General features: G+C 34.8%; 1 long non-coding RNA gene across 1 annotated transcript; it reads left to right on the top strand.

The window, feature by feature from the left end:
• The first annotated feature begins 6,535 nt into the window (after positions 1 to 6,535).
• LOC132058171 (uncharacterized) lies at positions 6,536 to 10,489 on the top strand. Its single transcript, XR_009415199.1, has 2 exons — positions 6,536 to 6,976; positions 10,040 to 10,489. It is a non-coding gene; the product is annotated as an uncharacterized LOC132058171 (long non-coding RNA).
• Positions 10,490 to 14,605: the final 4,116 nt, after the last annotated feature.

The following is a 14,605-nucleotide window of genomic DNA, read 5'->3' as shown; positions in this document are numbered from 1 at the left end:
TGAGACCCAAGTTATGCATAGCTTGTTATCAGGTTAATCCCCAAGAGACCGACCAACACATTAAGTTCAGTGAGATGAGTTCTAACTTGGTTTTCGTTTCTAAATATGTTACAAATTCATTATACAGTTTGATTAACAGTTCTATAATAAGTCCACCTACTTGATAAGAGTTCCAATACGATTTTTAAATCATACAAAAGTGAGTTGGAGATTTTATTCTCCTTTTAGATGGAAGAGGAGTCAATACTTTCAGTTTTACTTCTGTCATTTTTCCTTCTCATTCTGCCTGAGGTTTTAGTCAAGAACTTTTTACCTTCTGATAAGGACTTAGTCAAGAACTTTGTATTAAGTCATACATGAAACACGATATCATCTACTCCCTTTGTCCTAATGCACATAAACCATTTTCTATTTGAGGCAACCCAACACGTTAAACACACTTTCTATAGATTCTCCTACCACACTCTTCCTTTCAGGCATTCAAACATGCAATTTCAATCGTAAACAATGATGGGAAGTCTCACCTATTACGCTACACATATTTTCTTCTAATCGGATTATTGGAACGTAAAAAGTCACTTTCGAGCATGTTTGTGTCGAGATCATACCTCCAAATTGCTGTTATATTCTAGCGACAATTTTCAATAACTTAAGCTATGGCGAATAAAAGATGCTTATTCCTATTGTTCATCACTTAAAATCAAACTTTCAGCATATTGCTAAGTATCCAACACAAGATTAAAATATTGAGCAATCTGTTCCACACCAGTAGATATCCAGAAAATCAATTGCTTTGAGATTTAAAATCAAAATTAAAATCTCAAATACTAAAAACTAAAGATAAGACACTACAGATCGATAAAGAAATTGTCCAAAAATGAGACTAATGTCAAACTTGGTACACCAAGGAAGTTTTCAACAGAAAGCAGATAGCTGGTGTGAAAAAGCACACTATCTAACACCTTTTGAGTCAAGTACTCGTCTGTAATGGAATGTGATGGTAACAGTTCACAGCTGCTGAAAAGAAAAATCTATCAATTAATACATCTAACAGCATTATAGAAAGAAAAGCGATTAATAGGAACTCATACTCTCCTGTTGGGAATAAAATAGACCCGCAAAAATAATATTCACGGTATTAGTGATAAACGCGGAACACTAAGTTATGGTTAAGTCAGCAAGAATAAAATGAAGCAATAATGACACCGGAATTTTACGTGGAAACCCTTCTGAATAAGGGAAAAACCACGGCCAAGAGGAGCAACTGATATCACTATAGCAAGGAATTTTACACTGTGTAGTAACGAGTACAAATACTCCTAAGACCACTACACCCTCAAAAGAAATAACACTCTTTTGATTTTCCCACCTCACTACAATATCACTCACACTCTATTTTTCTTCACAGACTATTTTCTTACACAGTCTATGGTATACCTCACTTTGCTCTCACTCAGATGTATTGTTTGAGATTTTTGGTGTGTCTTTAAACCGAAAGAGAGCTCCCTAATTATAGGGATGGAGTGTGCAATTTTTTTCTCTTGGCATTAATTGGCCTGTGCCAATTCAAAGATTGTATCTGCAAAAGGAAATTGCTGCAGATCACATTCACACACTTTGTCAAAGGAAATAAACATTTCACTTAAATCATGGGTATGGGGCTGGACCCCACAAATCTCCCCCTCCAGACCCATTCACATGAAGGAGGGTACACCGGGCTTCTAGTTTGAGTGTATGCCGACAAGTTCTTTGCACAATTCAAACTTGTCTCTCGGTACCACCTTGGTCAAAGATATCTGCAGGATTTTCACTCGTGTGAATCTTCTTGACCTGGAACAATTCGTTCTCAACCTGATCACGAATCCAATGATATCTGACGTCGATGTGCTTTGTTCTCGCATGGTACATGGAGTTCTTGCTCAATTCTATTGCACTCTGACTGTCACAATAGACAACATACTCCATTTGCTGCAATCCAAGTTCTTGAAGGAATCTCTTGAGCCATATCATCTCTTTGCCAGCTTCGAGCCGCAATATACTCGCTTCGAGTTGTAAACGGTGCGACACACTTCGCAACTTCGACCGCTATGATATAGCTCCCCCTGAAAAAGTAAACAAATATCCAGTAGTGGATTTTCTGTTATCGAGGTCACCTGCCATATCAGAATCTGTATAGCCCTTCAAGATTGGATTTGATCCTCCAAAACACAAGCATTCATCTGAGCTTCCTCTTAGATACCTGAGTATCCACTTCACAGCTTCCCAATGCTCTTTCCCTGGATTTTCGAGAAATCTGCTAATAATACCGACTGCATGAGCAATATCTGGTCGAGTGCATACCATTGCATAAATCAAACTTCCGACGGCAGAGCAATAAGGAATCTTGGCCATTCTCTCTTTTTCCTCCATTGTTGTAGGACACATCTCTTTGCTCATTTCGGATGACCAGGAAGAGGTGTGCTAACCCACTTAGCACTCTTCTTCGTATTGAAGCGCTCTAGTACACGTTCTATGTACTTTTTCTGTGACAAATAAAGCTTCCTTTCATCTCTTGAACGAGTAGTTCTCATGCCCAAAATCTGCTTAGCATGACCCAAGTCTTTCATTGCAAAAGACTTACTCAACTGTTTCTTCAACTCGTCAATCATGGAAGCATTCTTGACTACAATCAACATATCATCCACATATAGCAGGAGGATGATAAAGTCATCATCGAAGAAAATCTTTGTACAAAAACACGGTGATGCGAAGAAGTCTTCTTGTAGCCTTGCTCCCCATAATAGACTCAAACTTGTGTACCCTTTATCCGGGAGCTTGCTTCAATCCATATAGACTCTTCTTAAGTTTGCATACAAGATTTTCTTTACCTTTTGCCTTGAAGCCCTCAGGTTGTTCCATATAAATCTCCTCTTCTAAGTCACCGTGAAGAAAAGCAGTCTTCACATCCATTTGCTCAATCTCCAAATCAAGACTAGCAGTCAAACCAAGAATCGTCCGAATGGAGGACATTTTCACGACATGAGAAAATATTTCGTCAAAGTCAATACCTTTCCTTTGACCAAATCCCTTAACAACCAACCTAGCTTTGTATACGGGCTTAAGTGTTCTTTCGGCTTTAACTTTGAACACCCACTTGTTCTTCAAAGCTCTCATGCCCTTAGGCAATTTCACCAACTCATAAGTATGATTCTCATACAGAGATTTCATCTCATCTTGCATGGCTTCAATCCATTAATCCTTGTGCTCATCTTCCATGGCCTCCTCATAACATTCAGGTTCTCCCCCATCAGTGAGTAATACATACTCATTAGGTGAATAACGGGAAGAAGGAACATGTTGTCTAGTAGACCTTCTAAGTGGAATCTCTCGACTCATCCACGACTTCGTGAGTAGGCATCTACCTCATCAATAGCAGACATCGTTATAATCATCAACATGCCGATGCGGAACATGATTACGGCATCACCATCGTCATCGATCCCACCAATGTCATCAACATTTGTATGGGGGCCTTGATCAAGATTAACTAAACCTTCAGAACTTGAAGATTTTATCTTCTCCGCTTTGTTAATATCTTCAATGGTTTGATCCTCCACGAAGATAACATCACGGCTTCTCACGACCTTCTTCTCAATTGGATCATATAGCCCGTAATCAAACTCATCAAGGCCATAACCAATGAAGATGCACTTTGCCTTGTTTTGCGATTAATTTTGACCTCTCATCTTTATGCACATGTACAAAAGCTTTGCAACCAAACACTTTCAAGTGGTCATAGGAAACATCCTTGCCATACCAAACTCTATTTGGAACATCACCTTGCAAAGCAACAGCAGGAGATAGGTTAATAACATGTGCAGCGGTCAACAAAGCCTCATCCCAAAAGGAGTTCGGCAACTTTGCTTAAAAGCAAACATCTAACTCTTTCCATCGTGGTCTGTTCATCCTCGCCAAAACCATTAAGTTGAGGAGTCTTAGGAGGAGTCTTCTGGTGTCTGATACCCTTTTGTTTGCAATATTCGTCAAACGGTCCGCAATATTCACCACCGTTATCTGTGCGAATACACTTCAGCTTCTTTCCTGTTTCTCTTTCAACTAAAGCCTGAAACTGCTTAAAGACACCCAATACTTGGTCTTTAGTCTTCAGGACGTAGACCCAAAGTTTCCTTGAGCAATCATCAATAAAAGTAGCAAAGTAAAGTGCACCACCCAAAGTCCTTGTCTTCATTGGACCACATAAATCTGAATGCACCAACTCAAGCAACTCTGTCTTTCTTGAAGGAGGATGAGACTTGAAAGAAACTCTATTTTGTTTTCCAGCCAAGCAGTGCTCACACTTTTCTAATTTAGCACTTTCAAAATTTGACAACAATTTCTTTTTGGCTAGAACATTTAGTCCGTTCTCGCTAATGTGGCTAAGCCTCTTGTGCCATAACGTTGAAGAGCTATTGCTCTCAACCGCATTCACCGTATTAACACGGTAGAGGCCGTAGTCCGGTATAGACCACGACGTTTTTCGCCACGAGCCACAATCATGGAACCTTAGTGAAGCTTCCACTTTCCAAAGACCATTGGTACCGACATATCCTCTCATCATCCAAAACACCAACCAGATCAAGTGCGAACGAACATCGGTGCATGCTTTACATTGTTTAAAACTAGTTTGGTTCCAATACTAGTTTCCAAACAAATCGTTCCAACACCGGTCACCTACTATATAATCTCATTACCCATACTCAAAGTTCCAAAGTCACCGGAGTATAGGATGAGAAAAATTCCTTCCTTGATGTCACATGAGATGCGGCACCACATCCACAACCCGAAACCGACTCATCACAAGCAATATTTATCGTATCCGCATCAAGGACGAACAAGATCTTCTCAGTAGTGACGGCGGCACGATTGCCATCTTCTTTCTTTTCCTCCTTATCTCTATTCTCCTTTTTCAAAATCCGGCAGAACTTCTTTTTGTGTTCTTTTTTCCCGCAATGATAGCACTCAATATCTTTAAGTTTAGGCTTCGGATTTGCTTCTATGATGTTCTCTATTTTGAGAACCACGATTCTTGCCTCTCCCCCAGTGTCGGTCACAATACATCGATGAGGAGGAACCTTGAGATTTTCTTCTCATCTCTTTATTTAAAAGGCCGCTCTTGGCAAGATCCGTAGAGATCACACCATCAGGAGACGAGGAATTTGATAATGAAGTTCTAATAATTTCCCAAGAATCGGTAGGGAACCAAGTAGAAACAAGCCTTGAATTTCTTCATCAAAATTAATGCCCATAGCAGATAACTGGTTCATGATCCCCTGAAAAATATTCAGATGATCTGTCATTGCGGAACCATCGTGGTATTTTAAACCCGACATTTGCTTTATCAAAAACATCTTGTTGTTACTAGTTTTCGAGCATACAAACTTTCAAGATGCTCCCATAGGGTCCGAGTACGTGTCTCCCCGAAATATGGTTCAACACATTATCGTCAACCCATTTTGTCTAATAAAGCCGCAAACTGATGCAATAAATTTCACTCTTCATCGATTTATTATCGGGCTTTTTAGTGGCAAAGACAGGTTGATGAAAATTCTTGACATAGAGCAAATCTTTCATTTTGCCCTTCCAAATGGAATAATTTACCCCACTCAAAGTAACCATTCTACTAGTGTTGGCTTCCATCGTTTATCACAAATACAAATACTATTTATTTGGAGACCAAAGTAATTCTTTTCTGATGTGGAAGTTCAGATTGTGCTGCAACCACAAAAGCATACTCATACAGAACCTTAGCTCTGATACCACTTGCTGGGAATAAAATAGACCCGTAAAAATAATATTCACGATATTAGTGATAAACGCGGAACACTAAGTTATAGCTAAGTCAGCAAGAATAAAATGAAGCAATAATGACACCGGAATTTTACGTGGAAATCCTTCTGAATAAGAGAAAAACCATGGCCAAGAGGAACAATTGATATCACTATAGCAAGGAATTTTACACAGAAGAACGAGTACAAATACTCCTAAGACCACTACACCCTCAAAAGAAATAACACTCTTTTGATTTTCCCACCTCACTACAATATCACTCACTCTATTTTTCTTCATAGACTATTTTTTACACAGCCTATGGTATACCTCACTTTGCTCTCACTCGGATGTATTGTCCGAGATTTTTTGGTGTGTCTTTAAGGCGAAAGAGAGCTCCTATTTATAGGGATGGAGTGTGCAATTTTTTCTCTTGGCATTAATTGGCCTGTGCCAATTCAAAGATCGTATCTGCAAAAGGAAATTGCTGCAGATCACGTTCATACACTTTGTCAAAGGAAATAAACATTTCACTTAAATCATGGGTATGGGGCCGGACCCCACATCTCCGTGGTGATCCCTCACAATGAAAAAGTCATCCATTGTTATTTGAATAAGCTTGTACAATAAAGTGAAAAGTTTTATTATGTGTGAGATATGCCACGTAATATTTGTGTGAGGGGCTCATCAAGTGACAAGTGGACTGTGGGCCTCTTGCAAACAATAGAATCAAGAAGAGAGAGAAATATATTAATTCCTATAAAAATGACATGGTCCCAGCAGATTTGTCCTAAATAAAAATATAATAAATTGAGGGCTCCACATTCTCTTTATTGCTCGTTCATTCCAAAGACAAAAGGAAATGACTTTTCTTCTTCAGCCAAGATTCCATCTTCTTCCTTCTTAACTAAAAACAATGGAAATTCTGTTCCAACTAATTTTTTCCAAAATTAAAACTACATGTCCAAATCATAGTAAATTAAACATGCAAATTATTTGAAGATTGGTGTTCGATTTTGGTTGTCATTCTTGCCGATATTAAAAGAAAAAGTTGACATTTGATGCTAAAAAAGAATCAAAAATTAGTTCCAGATATTGATTTTTTAAAATCTAAATCAAGCTCAATTACTTGGATTTTCTCCCGCCACTTCCATTTACTAATGATTTCCGGGTATGAATCTTTCATGGTTCTTTCTATATTGCCCACACAACTAAGAAAAAGAGAATACCATATATGTTTGACACTTTAGATTTCTATGAATCTTTTTTCAATGTCATTTCTAGCATCAAAATACAAAAAAGTAGTTGTCCCACTAATTTTTACTTTGCTAAGTTGTATATATTGCCCAAAAAATAAATTATCTCAGAAAATTTGCTTGAAAGATCAAATTGAATTTCCTTCAAAGATCCGGTTGTTTGAGCCTTGGCTTTGAATGCGAGCAGTTGCAAACCCAAATTTTGAGTCAAAAGCCGGGTGAAAGTATTGTGTGAATCTCCATGTAACTGTGTATTTGGATTTTAAAAGAAAAAAACAGTTTAGGTTAATAAAAAAACAAACAAACAGTGACTAAATGGGTAACTTGATAAAGAGAGATCAAACCTCTAAACTTAATCCCCTGGTCTCATGTTGTATTTGTTGCATTGAGGTTGATTGTGTGTTAAAAGTCATTGCCTTGGTATTCAAAGATTGATGCTCATGTGTTAGTCCTGCTCTATTTTTTAATGCCTTTTGCGATGCTATTTTCTTTCTTTGCTCAATTTTTCGCTTCATTCTTCCATATCCATTTCCCTTCCCTTTCTTTTTAATTGGATCCAAAACTCGATCCTTACACCCTGTAAAAGGATCAACAGATGAACTGAATTTGTGCTTATCTTTATCACGATCTTCACCATATAATTCACTTTGATGTTTCGTAATCTCAACCTTTGCTTGATACAAATACTTTCTAGCAATTTCTTCGGAGTCCACGTCATTTGCGGCTAAAGTCATAACAAAAATGACTTTTTCATTAGCCCATTCAATTGCCATAGAAGATTTCTTTATTTCGTTCTTTTTTGGTGTACTCCTCAAATCCATTCCCATGCTTTCAATTCTTAGACCATCTTTTCAAAATGTATTTATCGGGATACAAGAAAAATTCAACTCAAAGAATAAAACTTTTAGTGCGTGAGAACACAAACCAACCCATGGATTCGTACATATGGCAAGTACAAATGACGGAAATGTCAAGCGAATTGAATCTGGACAATTTCGCCTTTGCCCACTTTCACCTTTTAGAATTCTATATTCAGTAGTAACCCTATTAGTTGCAACATTGATCACTTTTTGGTTGTCCCTTGCAAGAACTCATATTGAAATCTTGTTTAAATTCTTCTTGTGTAAACACTAGCAGCATGCTTTAACATCCCACAATCCTCTATGGCAAGTTTAGGGTCCCCTCGAGATTTGTAATCCTCAGTTGCTTCAATATCACGCATTTCGATTTGTTCGTTGCTCATAATGCTTTACAAACTCGGTTATACTCATTGTCTTGCATGACATTTCTGTGAAGACCTTACTTGTGCTCTCACTTCTTTGAGTTGATTTAATGTCTGCTGAAAAAGTAGAACGACTAAATGCAGGACACCACTTTTCCCTCAAATCATATAACTTTTGAAGCCAAGTATTACTTGCACAATCCCAATCGCTTATCATTTTTTGCCATACTAACTCAAATTCTGATTCCGAAGTGCACCTCCATAAGAGTTTATCAAAACAGTTCCAAAATCCAGATTTAAAGTAAAGTTGTGTTATGTTCTTTTGAGCAATCCTTTCAATGTGCCATTCACATAATCGATGACATGTATCAGGAAAAACATTTTTAATGAAAAAAGCTATGGCTTGAGCTTGATCGGTGAAAATTGTTTTTGGGGCTCTTCCTCCCATTGCCTTCAAAAATGTTTGAAATAGCCAAACAAAAGAACCAATAGTTTCATCACACAAGAATAAACATCCAAAGAAAGCATTTTTCCAGTGGTTATTCACCCCAACAAATGGAGCACAAATCATGTCATATCTATTAGTGCGATAAGTAGTGTCAAAAATCATCACATCCCCAAAACACTTATAGTGCAATCTAGATATACAATCTCTCCAAAAAAAGTTGCACAACCTGCCATCATCATCAACTTTAAAAGAGTAGAAGATGTTAGAGTCCTCTGATTGTAAATGCATGAAATGATTTATCAAAGTTTGAGCATCCCCGCTACTAATCATGTGTCTCTTATGTACTTGTATAAAGTTATGTGCATCTTGTTCAATAAACCCTGCATTTTCGATACCACCCGCTTCATTCTGAAGAAATCGAACAACTTTTTTTGTACGAATTCCAGCATCAACCATAGAACCAAGAATGTTTTTAGTAGCACTTGTAAGCTTGCGACCATATTGTATGAAATGTCTCAAATTATCTTCTATCATGGGATGGTTATGCACATCACTGAACTCACATACTTCCCATATCTCATTTGAAATTTTGAATTTTATACGAGCCAAACAACCACATCTATATTGTAATCTTTGTCGCTTCCTTTCTTGAAAAGGGGAGAGGTTATCAGTTTTTCCTTCATAAGAACAAGGAAATAAACACCTTGTGATCTCCTTATTTCTATTATAAGTCTTTGCTCCTTTTCGGATACCAAAACCTTTTGCCACGGCATATGAATTATAGGCATTGTATGCTTTCTCTTCAGAATGAAATTTCATACCAATCTCAAAGACAAAGTTCTTGTTAATGTTATAAACACTATGCGCTCTTGTGGAATATTCTTGATCGTTAACATTGGAATCTACAACAATAATATTTAGATTATAAGTATCGAAACTCAAGAAATAGGTAAAATATTAATAAAAAATAGTTAATATAGGACCTCCGTACTTGAATTAAGATAATCTCATATAAGTGAAATATACTACCTTCTTGGGCAGAAGGCCCTTTGTCAACATGTGCATCCTCCATTTTTTTTTATTTGACCCACAATCTGCACAAGAAAAAAATTATACATTAAAGATTAATTGCCAAAAGTTACTAGTGTATAAAAATATCAATATATACTTTTTGTGATATTATAAAGATCCTACTTAAAATATATTTGAATATGCGATTCTCCAGTAGTTTTGAATGACATTTTTTTGGATCATTATTTGGAGTTGATCTTATTTCTATTTTATAATAAGTAATGTTTTATATTGCAGGATCTTCCAAAAAAGTTATGAAGGTCATGCATGACAATAATGAATGACATACAAAAGTGCTCCACATCAGTGAGCATTAAATGATTTTGCACAAAAATAAGCAACATTTTGCTTCCAAGTTGTGTATAAAATATTTTATCTTGATGGTATATATGTACCAAAATAAGATTCAGCTCTTCATTTTCTTATTTAAAAATTTGGCAACAGAAAGTGACTGTAGATTGAAGAGAAACAAAGAGAAGAAACAAGTTCATAGATTTATACATTTAGAAGAGAGTTTCGTGTAACTTTACTTGACTTTTGGATATCTCTTTGAGAGTGCACTGATCAACAATGGTGTATTTTTCTTTGGGTGAAATTTACTTTACTTGATTCAGCTGTAATCTACAAAGATCCCAAATAAAAGGAGGGAAAATAGTATCTTGTTCCCTCCATTTCTGTTGTACGTATGATGCAATATTTTCTTTTCATTTGGTTTCATTTGTCATTTGTAAAAGTAGGGAAGGGGCCCACAAATAGCACTTCATGACCACAAGAAAAATTGAAAAAAATAGCACCAAAAGAGTACGGATGAAAAGGAATATAATAGAAATGGGACTCACACACTATTATTTTTCAATAAAAAATTACTCTCACATGCCAAGTCATATTTGTGCCTCACCCACCATAAAACTTTTCCAATAAAGTGGGTGAATGCATGGGGTCGTGTATAAACGTACACTATTTCTTCTTAAATAAATATTCTGTTTTCTTTTAGGGGTTCATGGTAAGCAAGCCTTTTTATATCTAGGAAATGTATATATACAAAAACTAAAATTATGATATTTATTATTTCATTATAGTTTACCATTTCGTTTATAAATTTACTCTTGAAAATTTATTTCTTGAAAAACTTAGTGAATGTTTCTTTTCTTAAATTACTGCGTTTCGTTTCACAAGTTATTTTTGTTGCTGTTGTTGTAGAGACGTATCTAAGTGGCAGCATATATCTATCTTAAGACTACCTTCAAGATAATCTAAATCGTTTAGGACCAAAGTGAAAGAATAAATTTCTAGATCTGAAAAGCTGGTTTCTTATAGTCGTATAAGATCAATTTATTATCTATATATTTAGATGCTACTAATATTTTTGTATAACTTAATGACATAAATATGTATTACTTACAAGTGTATCATGTGATTCAGAAGATATTATACTTTACATGTATCGAAAGGAAATATTTCTACAATATATATACAAGAGTTACTACAACACTTACGAAATTTATAGGTTTCTAAACTTTTATGTTTACATATGTCTATATTTAATTGGGATTTAATAAAATAATGTGAGAAAATACATATATAACAAAGTATGAGTCTATGATATTATTTACGACTACGCGAAGCGCGGTTAAGTTTTCTAGTAATCATTATATTATATTATATAATACTAAAAGTGGGAAGTCCCATAGTTAAAAGTTGAATTACAATAACACCCTTCAAAAAAGTTGAATAACCATTGTAACCTATTATTAAATATTAAACTTTTGTTGCATCTAATTTGGATTAATTGAAATTCAATTAATTAATGATAGGCAGAATAGCTTGGGACCCCCCTGAACTTGTCAATTTTTATTCGGTGTATACCTAAACTATGTGTTGGCTTAATTACCTCCCTGAACTTGGTAAAATGATAGTCTCGACACCCCTAGACGCTGATGTGGCAAAGAGCGTGAACACATTCTCTTTTAGGCGCGTGGATGGGTCAAAAATTGAAAAATTAGCTTCCAAGTGGAGTATTTTTCAACTATTAATCTCCATATAATCAATATAATGATTTATTTTTCCAATTGTGTTTCTTTTTGGTTTTTCTTAATATTCATTACATATTTTATCCCAATTTTATTTTTTTCTTTTTAGATATAATGATTATTTATTTCAACTATGTATTTTTTTCTTTTTTTGGATCCAAACCTAAATAACTTAGTTGAAACTCTATTTATTTTAGCCAAATAAAAAGAAGGTTTAGCAAAAGCAATGAAGTTTAGACGGTGCATTTTCTACGAAAAAAATTGTGTATTTTTCTTTTCATGCAGTTACTATTTATTTCAACTCTGCATTATTTTTTTTGGGGTCAAATCCTTAAAATATTTGGTTGATATTTTATTTATTTCTTTTTAGATACAATGATTATTTGCTTTAACTGTGTATTTCTTCTTTTCCTGGCCAAATGTATAAAAATAACTTGATTAGAATATCATTATCTTTAGCCAAATAAAAAAAAGTATGGTCAAAATGTTGTTGTTTCAAGTTCTTTTTTTACAGATTTGGCCCGAAAAAGATAATCTAAATAATTGGTGAACTTAAAAAGGTAAAAAATATATATTTTATCCTTAAAAAATGCCACATGGACAAAAAAATCCATGTGGCAGCACGTGTGTCACACGTCAAGAGGTTGTCAGCGTCTAACGGGGTCGAGACTATTATATTACTAAGTTCAAGAGGTAATTAAGCCAACGCATAATTTAGGTGTGCACCGAATAAAAATCGACAAGTTCAAAGGGGTCCCAGGCTATTCTGCCTTAATGATAAGTTACTACGGCTGTGAACGTGGTAATTGGAACCTCCTCTTTTTTTGGGCGAAAGAAGTCCCTTTGCATTCCAAAAATCAGCCCACATATAACACTTGGTTTGTCCTACATTTAATATTGTTAATAAATAAATTCTGCATGCTTTCTAGAGTGTAACAGCTAGAGAAGTGTAAAAGTTAATTATGTTTTAATAAGTTAATACATTAATTTCCATTACATGTAACCAACGAAAATTTGCTATCAAAACATGAGTTCATGGTTGATTTTCAACCCAAAATTTTGATGTCCTATATTCATTTGGGAGAGAACTCGCTTTAGATAGCAGAAGACCAATAAAATGTTAATTCTCTTTGTTGATTTGTAGCGGTAATTCTTACTTTCATTTGTCTTTACTCATATTTCTTTCTTATTTATCTTCTTCTTTTTGTTGAGAAATTTGGGAATTGGCATGGTTACAAGATGGAGATTTCCAAGTATAAAATTGTAAGTGAACTTTTACTTTTCTATTCTTATACTGGTCATAACCTTACTTTCTGCAATAAAAGTAACGACGTTGTGGTTTTTAAGTGGAAATGCTAGGATGCTTTGCCCATAGTTACGTACTTATTTCCTCAGTTTGGATAGCAGATCTAAGAACAATAAAAGGTTAATTCTTTTTTGTTGATATTTAGTAGTAAATATTCTGATTTTCATTTGTCGCTAATCACATTTCTTTCTTATTTATCTTATTCTTTTCGTTGAGAAATACATGAATTGTCATGACTGCAAGATGGAGATTCTCCGATTATGAAATTGTAAGTGAACTTTTACTTTTCGATTCTTATATATACCGGTTATAACCTTACTTTCTGCAGTAATTAGAAGCACTGACATTTTTGGTATTTAAGTGGAAAAGTTTGGATGCTTTACCCATAATTGCGTACTCCATCGGAAAATAGTTTCTTGCATGTAAGGAGTACTTTCTATTGAACATTTACTTTCATTAAGCTTTGATTTCTTAATCTTAAAAGAAATTTCTTAAATTGCATTACAATCATTTGTTCTTATTGCTAACAGATAGTCATACATATTGTGGAAATTCTGCTTGAAGCTATGTTAAAGTTTAATATTTTGTGAAAGGATAAGCGGACCGAGATATCACGCATAATAAATTTCCTCTCCTAACTTTTTTGTCGTCCTTATTGTATTTTATTTTTATCAGGACAACATTGTGATAATCTTCTTTTCTTTTTTAAACTAAAGAAAGTTGTGATAATCTCTTTCGTTTGAGTATATAGGCTCATCATTCATCAATTTGCGGTTAAATTTATTTCTTCAAATTTTGAGTTACTCGTCAACACATGTTCTAATATTATTTATATCTTTTATAAAGTCTATACCCATCGAAGGGATACAAGTGTAACGCACGTGTCCAGATACTAGTAAAATAAAAAACTAGGAAAGGTCCAACATTCCCCCTTGTGGTTTGCGAAATTGTCCATTTACTTGTTTGGTCCACGAGTTGTTTTGTGTTACTTGTATTCATGAAAATATGTTTGACGTGGGGTATATACTCGATTTGTAGTTAATTCAGTTTTGAAGATTGTAAATTTATATTCCTCTATAGTGGAGATAAGAATTCCCTATATTGTTTACTTTTGATTAATCGGTACTTATATATGTTTCTTCAGAGGCAGATTTAGGATTTAAATTCTAAGGGTTCAACATCTTAAATTTTTAGTACTAAACCATTTTATTTCTAAAATTATGGGTTCATATCTTCTACTTATTATAATTTTAGTAATTTTTTACACATAAATTTATACCCCAAATCGAAAGTTTGGGTTCAATTGAACCCCAAGTTTCTTGATAATAAATTGGAGACTCTTATTGAGGTTAATTAAATTTTTTAAAAAAATTACAGTTTGCGCGTGCTAATTTAGAAATTTCCTATTCGATCTTAAATGAAAAATAGGGAAGTAAGAGTTACGTCTTCCTTTTATTCTGTTATTTA

This window comes from Lycium ferocissimum, chromosome 5, assembly GCF_029784015.1.
Source record: "Lycium ferocissimum isolate CSIRO_LF1 chromosome 5, AGI_CSIRO_Lferr_CH_V1, whole genome shotgun sequence".
NCBI classification, from domain to species: Eukaryota; Viridiplantae; Streptophyta; class Magnoliopsida; order Solanales; family Solanaceae; genus Lycium; species Lycium ferocissimum.
Note: the sequence above shows the minus strand (reverse complement) of the source record. Positions and strands in the feature narration are given on the sequence as shown.